Raw genomic sequence first — 10,670 nt, 5'->3', positions numbered from 1 at the left:
AGTAAAATTTGCTTGTTTAGCCACCCAACACTCTAGGCGGCCCAATTCACCTAGAGCATTCGCCACCGATACCCAAGGCAACAAGATGGTAAAGGTGACGGATTTTGAGTGTGACCAATGAGTAATTTCATCATCACAGTCTTCAGTGAGATCTTTGAGATGTCTTTTAGGTCTAGCCAATTTGGATGTGATGTTTGTCTTCTTCCAATTGATAATTTGAGTGACGTTGGGGGTAAACAGCGTCAGCCGGCCAAAAGTGCATGGCCCTCTGACCAGGCCAGAGGGGATGCCTGCCCACGCCCGGTCGCCACAAATTAAAAACACGCCTCGGGGAAGGGAGTAAGGGGTCCGTCCGGTAGTGGTGGGGCCGAGGATCTTTAGGACAGCCTTACACCACTGCTTAGCTTGGTATTCTAACTTGGACTGTAGCACTACCTCACTACCCCTCTCGACGGGGGTGATTGTATAATCAAACTGAAAGCAAATTGATGCATTGGTCGAGCCGAGGAGATGTAACTCTGTGGGCTCGGAGGGTGCAGGATCCAGCCTGCTCACTCCGTCTCTCCAGGCGTTGGAGGAATCAAAACTGGGGAGGATAGTAAGGCTCTGGGCTAGGATAGCGTTAAAGGCACTTTGGAAGGCAGGGGGGAACTCGCCTGGAGAGAAAGGGATCCCCACAAGGCAAGACGACATCGGGTCCTCTGCTGCGCCGGTGTCTAGGCATATACTGTCCTGTCCTAACGATTGAGCCAAGGCACGCCAGACGTTGACTTTCGGCTGGGGGATGACCCTCGGCTCCGAAGGTGGCAAAAGGAGTCCGCAGGTCGTCATGATCGCCATTAGCAGGCTAGGGTTGGGAGCCAGCGATGTTGAAACGGAGGCCATGGGGGAGATGTAACTGAAATGAGATAAGATAGCAAAAGTATAACGAATTCACAAAAATGGTTCCTCTCCAAACAACCAGTTTAAATAAAACATACGGGGGGTAAGAGCTGGAGCAGGGGGTGAATGGGAGGAAACGTGACATAGGAGGTCAAGGGGTGGAGGAGAAGCTGGAGGAGAGGGCTCTTCTGTAATCGGGGGGAGATCCGGAGAGAAAGACGAAGATTGATGGTATGTTTTCCTCCGCCGACGCCAACAACCTTGCCGGACCTGTGGTACTGCCTCCTTCTTGGTCCTCTGTTTCGGGACGAAGGGCCTGACCCACTTGGATGGAATCCACCTGGGGCCTGAGGGAGTGGACACGCAGGCATATCCCCTCCCCCAGGTCACCAGGTCAAAGGGGCCCTCCGTCCGCCATGTCTCCGGATCTTTTACAAGAACCGGTGGCCTGGCTTTAGGCTGCAGCTGCTGGTGACTGCCGAAGTGCCGGACCACTGGAGGATTTTGGCTGTCAAAAGAGCAATTTAGAAAGCTAAGCGTGTACAATGCCCTTGACAGCCGGACGTGGGGGGTCTCCACCTTCAACGCCGGTTGTTGCCGGGATAAGATCTTCTTAAGGCTCTGGTGGGCCCTCTTCACCATGGCTTGGCCTGTTGGGGAATAGGGGATGCCGGTCTTATGGACTATTCCCCATTGCTGCAGGAAGCTCCGCAGCTCCTTGGAGGTATACGCAGGGCCGTTATCTGTTTTTAGGGCCCTAGGGATGCCCAAGACAGCGAATGCCTGAAGCAGATGCTTCTGGACATCCGTTGCCTTTTTGCCTGTGTGGGCAGAAGCACAGATAGCCCCGGAGAAGGTATCTACTGAGACGTGGACGTAACACAATCGACCAAAAGATGGGATATGTGTCACGTCCATCTGCCACACCTCGCAGCTCGCCAAACCTTGGGGATTAGCCCCCGAGGCCACGGTGGGCATCTGATCATGTTGGCACTGGGGACATGTGGCCACTATCGCCTTGGCCTGATCCTGCGTCAGATTGAATTGCCGGACCAGGCCAGGCGCATTCTGATGGAAAAGTTGGTGACTGATCTTAGCCTGGCCGAACACGTCTGGGAGAGGGGCCTGCGTAACAGCAGCCGCGGCCAGAGAGTCGGCACGCCGGTTGCCTTCCGCAATAAACCCAGGCAGATCAGTATGTGATCTCACATGCATAACATAAATAGGGTGCTCACGGTGGGAGACTAGCTCGACGAGCCTGTTAAGAAAATCAAATAATCTTTTGTGGGTGATCTCTTGAAGAACCGCAGACTCAGCCCGAGACACTACACCTGCGACATATGCAGAATCTGTAACCAAATTAAAAGGTCCAGGGAATCTCTGGAATGCCCTGACGACTGCGTCCAACTCAGCAACTTGTGGAGAGCCCTCCACAACAACAACATCAGTCTCCCACTGCTGAGTCTGAAGACCCTTCCAAGTCATCACTGACTTGTGGGATGCTCCAGACATGTCTGTGAAAACTGTCAAGGCATCCAGCGGTTTCCTGCTCTGAACCTTTTTCAGCGATAATTTGAACTCCGAATTGAATAATTTGTGGGCCGGCCGATCTACTGCAATGCGCCCAGTGTAGCTATCTAGTGCAAACTGAAGATATTCATTAGTTTGCAGCACTTCCTCAAAGGTCTTTAATTTAAGTTGTCCCGATTCCAATTTAATTGGGATATGTATGCATGTGAAATGACACCCCGCCAGCTCCCTGATCCTCGATCTTGCTTTGAGGATCAGTTCGGCTACCAACTCCTGTGGCCGTGTCATTCTTTTGGACCGATGGTGGCTGAGGAACACCCACTCTATAATTAAGAGGGGGTCACCCAGCCCCTGGTCCTTTGCACTGGTGTCGCACTGGTGTATCATGCCATGGAGGTGTGGCAATTTTCCCAGTATAATAAATTTGAAGGGCAGGCCCGGATGGTAACGGTGGGCCTGCCTGGCCGAAATAACTTTCTGTATCTTCTCCAAGGTCACCTCTGCCTCTGGGGTGAGAGCCCTTGGGGAACTCAGCCCCTCTCCCCCTTTCAACAAATTGAAAAGGGGGGCTAGGTCCTCGGTTGAAATGCCCAGCCAGGGTCTCACCCAATTTAAAGACCCACACAGCTGATGGACATCCGCTAGGGTCTGGACATTTGTCATAATAGCCAATTTCTGCGGAACAATGGTCCGCTTTGTGATTTCGAGGCCCAGGTATTTCCAAGGTGGCATCCGCTGAATTTTGTCCTGCTGGAGCTCGAACCCTGCAGCAACCAACGCATTGGTTGTCAGGTCAAGCGCATGGGCAAGCAGACTGTGGTCGGGTGCACACACGAGGATGTCGTCCATGTAATGGTGGATGATGACGGCATCCCCGAGGGCTGTACGTATGGGTGACAGCAGCGAAGCGACATACCATTGGCAGATCACAGGGCTGTTCTTCATGCCCTGCGGAAGCACCCGCCAATGATAGCGCTTGGCTGGGGACTCACGGTTGATGGACGGAACCGTGAACGCAAAGCGCGGGGCATCGTCTGGGTGCAGGGGAATCTGGAAAAAACAATCTTTTATATCTATAACTGCCAAATTCCAGTTTTGGGGGAGCATTGCTGGGGAGGGAATCCCTGGCTGAAGAGGACCCATGTCCATTATTTGTTCATTAATTTGGCGGAGGTCGGTCAGGAGCCGCCACTTGTCCTTATTAGGCTTCTTAATGACAAACACTGGGGAGTTCCAAGGTGACATTGTCTCCACCAGGTGGCCTTTCAGTAACTGCTCCTGAATAAGCTCATTGAGCACCTTTAATTTTTGCTTGTTGAGTGGCCACTGCAAGACCTGTACTGGTTTATCTGACAGCCAATTCAGCTTCCAGGTCTGGCGCTCCTCAGTGGCCACTGCCCGAAAAACCTGGGGAGCCTTTGGGAAGTCAATTCTGGCTCCCCACTGGGCTAGTAGGTCCCTTCCCCAGAGAGGCTCGGTGTCATCTAAAACGAACGGGCGTATAGAGGCCAATTGCCCGTCGGGCCCCTTAAATTGCACAATCCTCTGAGATTGATTGGCAAATTGAAGGCCCCCAACACCTGAGATCGTGCCCGCAGCGCTTTGCAAGTCCCAATGTGACGGCCACTCCCGAGAGGGAATGATCGTCACATCCGCACCTGTTTCTAAAAGACCCCTCACGATCTTTTTGTCCCCGCCCAACGAGAGCTGACAAGTCAGGCGGGGCTTCTCCCTCCCCACCAGTTGTGCCCAGGCTACTGTCGGAGGCGATGTCCTCTCCACGGAGTTCTTCCAATGATCTTTATCTGGAACCGGAATAGCCTGGGCAATGATCTGTCCCTTAGGGAGGAAGAGTGGGGGTCGGACACAGTACAGCCCTACCGCGAAACGGTCCCGGTCGGTAGTTACCAGACCAGGGACGATGTGAATGTCTCGCGGTGTGTGCTTTGTGTCCCCGACGACGGTTCACCTGCAACGTCCAAGTTTCCTCCAGCGCCCCAGGTGTTGCAGGTCAACAGACACCAGCTGGATGTCACTACTAGGGAGATAAAAGTCCCTAGTTAGCTGCAGCCTGTAGGGGGAAACAGAGGACATGGTGTTAAGCGCAGGTACAGTACCACAGGTTGGTGTAGTCATATCCGATAAAGAAGTCAAGTCCGGCAAAGCAAATGTAGGCGGCTCTCTCTTGTCTCCTCCCTCCCCGCTTGTTGTTAAGTGGCCTGCCGCATTTTTGTCTTCGCGCAGGGAGGGGCTGCGCTCCGGGCCTAGTTTTTTGTGCCCTTACTGTCCTCCTTTTCCCGCCTCCTTCTATACTCCAAATAATCTAATCGCATCGGGCATTGGGGCATCCAATGCCCTGTCTTGCCACAGAGGTGGCAGGGGTGGGTGGCTGTTGATCTTCTGCCGGACCCGGGTGTTGGGGGTCCGGCAACGGGGGCAGCTTCTATATCAAAGAAGTCCGGTTCAGGGCCCTCCGCAAAAGCCACTGAGGCTCTTTTAGGCCGCGATGGTAGGGATACCTGGCCTACCACGGCCTCTATCACGGCCTCCACCGTGGGCCGGGGACTGCGAGGGAGAATCCGAATGGCCTTCCGACACTCCGGGTTGGCATTGCTATACGCCATCCTCCAGAGCATCTTCTCCCTGTCGTCGTCCCCGGTCGCCTGCGCCTCCACGTATCGGTAGAGGCGCTCGATGAAGACCATGTAAGGCTCTTGCGGCCCCTTCCGGACTTCATCGTCCTCCCATTGGGAGGTCACCACCTCTAGCTTATAAACGGCCCGCTCTGCTGCCTTAGCGGTCTCTACAAGCTGAGGCGGGAACAAGGCCTTTGCTTGAGCTATCCCCTCTGCCCACTGTCCCTCGCCCAAAAGATGTTCTTGGGAGATTACCAAACCGTCCGCGTCATGAGACATTGAAGGATTCCCCCAAGGAATCGGGAGAACCTCCACTCTCTCCCTCCTCCATTCCCCCACCCAGACCCTAAACTCCATGGGTCTTGTTAAACTCGAGAAGAGGGCCCTCAGGTCCGCCGGCACCAGATCTCCCTGTGCAAGAGCATTCCGGAGCATACCCCGGAAGTACTCCGACTCCCGGGAGTAGTCCTTCTGCGCCTTGCACAGTTCCTTAATCCGAGCCTGTGCTAAAGGCACCCACTGGGCCTGAGGGCTCCCCTCCCCGCTGAGGTGGTACGTAACCGGAGCGGCTTCCAATAAAGGCGCCTGCCCCGGCTTCTGGTCATCCACCCCCCCCCCCCCCCCCCGAACACAAGGCGTGAGAACCAGTAGGTGGAGCGTGGGAACCGGAGTTGGAGGAGGTTGAGGCAGGGTCTGGTAATGGGGCAGGGCGAGGGAGTGGGCGCGGCACACCGCCCCTCTCCGCCTCCTTGATGGAGTTTGGAGGCGGAGCAGAGTATGAAGGTGGAGCAGGGGAGGAGTTAACAGGGGGCTGAACCGGGGGAGGAACCTGGGGAGGAGCCGACGGAGGATCGGAGGGCGGAGAAATGGAAGGAGCAGAGTGAAGATATGAGGGAGGGACGACCGAAAAAGAGGTTGGGTCCAGGGGAAGGAAGGTGTTGGCATCAGGGAAGAAAGGGTTAGGAGAATGGGAAAGAGCCCTGGCGGGAGCGGCCGCATGGCCACCGCCATCTCGGGCACCAAGAGAGCCCTTTTGAAGGTCTTCGCAAAACTGAACAACTTCGGGGTTTGAAACCGGGGACTTGGGGACCGGGGTAGAGGGTAAGGGAAGAGAAAGAGCCTGGCCAGGGCTCCTCGAAGGGGGAGGCCGAGCAGGTCGAGGGGGAGCAGGGGCAGGATGGACCCCCTGCCTCTGGTCGGCCTTCAAAATCCCCCTCGAGGGCTCTTGCCTACGGGACGAGGGAAAGGTTTGGGGGACAAGGGCAACTGAACGAGGAGAACAAGGGGACAAACCAGAACCTGGGGGACTTTTCTTAGGCTCCCCAGACGCGCGGAGTGTCGCATGCACTCTGCGCGCCCAATACGCCACGGTGGCCAATTTTGTCTCCCCGGAATTTATGGCCTCTTCTAATTTTGCCACAACGGCTGCCCAAAACTGCGGCTCTTTTACGCGTTCCGGGGAGACCTCGGGGAACCTAGAAAATACCCACTTAACTAAACATTTTAACTCCTGCTCGGGGGCCTTCTGACCACCTCCAAGCAACAAACCCTTCACAACATAATAAACCTCCTTCTGGGATTTTCCCAAGCCGGCACCCATGGCGCCTTTCTAGAGCAGGAACTTCTGCCGCTAGAAAGGGGGGAAATCCTCTGATGATGCAACCGCACACCCGGGAAACAACGAGAACTTAAACAATGAGCCGCCCGCCGCCGGCCCCTGCCCCCCCTACTGCCCCAAAGCCTGGGTAAACAGCCGGAGGGAAAAAAGGAGATTGGGTGATGGGTCCGGGCCCACGTCTGGGGAAATCCGGCACCCACAGGGAAGAGAAAACAAAAACGGCGCGGGGGCGAGGAAAAACCTCAAGGAGAGAAGGCGGGGGGTAGGTCCCCAACGCAGGGCATATACCCCTAGGGAAGGTTAAAAAGGCAGGGGGGAAGTTGGAGAGTCCCCAGGACGGGGCCCGAACTCACCAATCCTGCAGCGGCGACAAAGAAAAACCAGGCGAGGGTCCCCGTCTCAGGAATCGTCCTCTGAGGGTGTGAGGAGTCCCGACTCCGTTCCGCCGGGGAGCGCTGCTCCTAAAACGGAGCCTGCTACTACCCGGGGTAGTCTGGCGTCCAAAGGATAATTGTAATCCAACTCCGCGGGGTCCGGTCCTTGGTCAAATGTGCACTTCGTCAGCTCCTACGTTGGGCGGCAAACTGCGCGAGGGCGTACACGGCCCTAAGTCCGGCTAGCTGAATGGGTGAAGCGGCCGATGCCCCTGCGCATCAGAAGCCAGCCCCCCTTGGCGTCCTGGCCTCGGGCTGGGCTGGCTTGCGTACTTGGATTCGCGCTGGACGAGACGAGAGAGGAGGCGACCACTTGCTGGGGGTAAAACGTCGGTTTATTGAAGAGACCCCAGGCAGCAAAGGGCAAACCAAACAGGTGGAAAAACCCACAGCAAATGGTCCCGAACACGGGGGGCGACAGAGTTTTACAGGGAAGGGGTGGAGAAGGGAGGGAACACCCAGCTAACCAATCGAGGAACATGTGGGGAGGTGCATAAGAAAACTGACACCAGAACTTATCCAATAAACATAGAACAAAGGAGGGGCCCCGGGACGCCAGCCAACCACAACCCCCAGAGAGAAGAATGTTCTAGAAAGCAGGGAGGAGTGGGGGGTGATTGACTGGGCTCAGGGAGGAGGAAAACTTTACTTATATGGTGGGATAAGGGAGGAGCAGTTATGTAACTTGGGAGATTGACAATTAACGGGGGCAAGGGTAACCATAGTAACTCAACTGTCAGGGCAATAGTGGCGGGAAAACTGGGAAGGGAGGAACCATTTATAGAGAACAAAGGGAGAACATACATAAAATGGGGGAGCAAACTGAGAAACTTAAAAACACACCACAACAAGGTTAGATGTCTGAAGCTTTTCCACAGGAAATTACAAACAATTCACTTTTTTTTTGAGTTTACATTCGTTGTTTCACCCTCTTGCTGCTTCTTGGCTGTTTTCTTTCCTCCAGGAACTTCACTGATGGGCACAGGGCTGACAGGTGGGAGAGGTTAAGCTCAGCAGGCTCAAGTGGAAAGAGTTAAATGGCTTCAGCTGGACCACGTGTGCCTCTGGGGAAAGAATCTGATTGAGTCAAGCTAAAAATGCTCTTGCTGGGAGCACTGGGTGGTCAGGGCTTCAACTGCTTGACTGAACCACTGTTCTGCTGGTCCAGAAAGTCTTCCAGTATTTGGAGGATTAGGGAAAAATCTTCCTTGTCTTCGAGCTGGATGAGCTGGATCAGCATAAGCCTCACCTGGTGGAGGCAGAATTATCCTGTGTTCTCTTTCCCAAGGAGGAGACAGGGATCCAGTATCTGATGGTGGTCTGTGGGGATCAGTTAATCTATCAGAATTCAGCTCTCCTCTTTCACTTCCATCTTCGTACATGGCAGCTGGTCCTCTGGGTGCTCTTCCTCCTCCTCCACCTGGAAGCACAGGTGAAAGCCTTAAAGGACCTTCCAATAAGGTTAGAGCAGTTTCAGCTGCTCGGGCTGTCAGCCAATTATCATGAACTTTTTTCTCATGTGAAGTAATCTGATTCTCATAAGAACGAATAGTTCTCTCCAGCTCTTCTTCCAGGTCCTTTGCTCACTCTCTGTAGCTGTTAAGTTCTTCAGCAGCATGAATAATTTTTTCATCAACTTTAGAAAGCTTTCTTCCTTCTGTAGATGCTCTCTCTCTTCTACTGTCAACTTCCTGTGTAGTTTCATTTCATTTTTTGGATAAAGCTGTCATTACTTTAAGTTTCTGCTGAAGCTTATGTACTTCGCTTTCAAAAGATTCATTCTCAGACTGCAAGGAAGCTTGCTGGCTTTGGAGGGTTCCTGTGCATTCCATAAGTTCTTCTTTAGCTTTATTTTCATCAGACAGTTTTGAATGCACTTGGTCTCTTTCTGCTTCCATGGTCTTTAAACAAGCATTTAACTTTGCAGCATAGATCAATTTCTTTACAGTTCATTTTTGCTCATCATCTAAGTGCTCTCCATTCTCTGTTTCCCCCTTTATATCTGTGTCCCAGTGGTTGTCTTCAGTGTCACCATCTTCCTGTATTGCTGAACTCCAGTCTTTCATGTTCAGTATATTTTGTGTCAGTGACTTGATTTGGCTCTCTTTATTTTTCAAAACTTCTTCTACATCTGTTTTAGAAGACTCAAACATCTTTGTTCATTTAGTTCACTAAATCGTTCACCCCATCCTTCAGCTTCTTGTAAAAGCTGTTTCTCACTTTCCTGGAGATGGCTGTTTTCATCTACTGCATCTTGAAGAGATGTCTTAAGTCTCTCAGTACTAATCTGATACCCCTTTAGGGTGGACTTGGCCTCATCAATTTGTGACTGGATAGATTTTTCTTCATTCTCTAAAGACTCCACTTTCTCCTGAATTTCAGCCACCAAGGTATCATTTCCTGACTGCTTCGATTTTTCTTCTTCCAGTTCGTGAGGGGGGTTTGTTCCTTGACCCAAACAGGAGGACTGCGGTGGCTACCATTATGTGCCCTCACTCCCTCTGTTTCAGAAGAGCCAGAATAAGAATGGGGATCAGTTGCGGACCACTTAGGAAACCATTCATCCCAGTCCGAGTCCGAGCCAGTCCCGGAACTCGACTGACTGGTGACTTCCAGGTTCCCGGACCTTCCTTCTGCCTTAGCTCCGGGCCGCTCTCTCCCTCTAAGCCTCCTGCTGTAACGCAATCTCTGACACACACTCCGAGCAATGTCAGCTTTCCCTCTGTGCTCCTTTCCTCTATAGTACTCGCGCGTGCCTGCATTAACTTGTAGCCCTCCACTATCTCCGCCGATCGTGGCCACATTCTCCCCTTTTCGGGGGCCGGCCGCTCCGCGGCGCGCAGGGCGGAGGCCCCACCCAGGCTCCCTCGGAGCCCGAATCAATGACGGCCCCGCTCCGTGGTCCTGCATTAACGGCCCCGCTCCGCGCTCCCAGCCTAACGGCTGGGCTCCACGCCCTTAGGCTAACGGCCCCACACGGCACTTCTGAATCAATGGCCGCGGCTCGGGCTTCCTCCAGCAGCCCCTCCCAAAATGATCTTTTTTTCTCTACCCGGGGGCGTTCCCGCGGCTGCAAATCACCACCCTCTGTGGACTCATAATCACCCACATCCTGATGGGGCCCCTCCCGCAAGCAGTTCTGGGCGGCCCCCCACTCTCCCCGCTCCTGCCCAAGAGCCTGCATAACCCTGCCCCATAATTTAAAAATGACCTTTAAAAGGGACTCCATTCTCTCCCTCACTGGTCCTTCGGCGCGAGCCCTCCTCTTTCCCTAGCCTGGTGTGAGCCTTTCTCATGCGCCAATCACGACGCGAGCCTTCCTCTTCCGTCGGCTGCAGCGAGAGTCCTTCTCCTTTGCCGATTCCCCGGCGCGAGACTTCCTCTTCCACCGCCCCGACATGAGCCTTCCTCCTTCGTCGGTCCTCTGGCGCGAGACTTCCTCCTCCGCTAGCCCCTAGCGCGAGCCTTCCTCTTTCGCCGAGCTCCCAATGGGAGATTTTCCCCCTTTCGTTGGTCCTCTGGGAGTGTCCTCCCCGTCGGAGACAGTCCCGCTGCTCCGGTTGCCGTTCC

At 54.0% G+C, this 10,670-nt stretch overlaps 1 pseudogene; it reads right to left on the bottom strand.

The window, feature by feature from the left end:
* Window positions 1-8,191: 8,191 nt before the first annotated feature.
* Window positions 8,192-9,904, bottom strand: LOC128947108 (melanoma inhibitory activity protein 2-like; annotated as a pseudogene).
* Between the last annotated feature and the right edge of the window lie 766 nt (window positions 9,905-10,670).

This window comes from Melozone crissalis, unplaced genomic scaffold, assembly GCF_028551555.1.
Source record: "Melozone crissalis strain CALT ecotype California unplaced genomic scaffold, PUWL_Pcris_2 ptg000089l_1, whole genome shotgun sequence".
Lineage (NCBI taxonomy): Eukaryota > Metazoa > Chordata > Aves > Passeriformes > Passerellidae > Melozone > Melozone crissalis.
The sequence above is the reverse complement of the archived record's forward strand: the minus strand, read 5'-3'. Positions and strand labels throughout refer to the sequence as shown.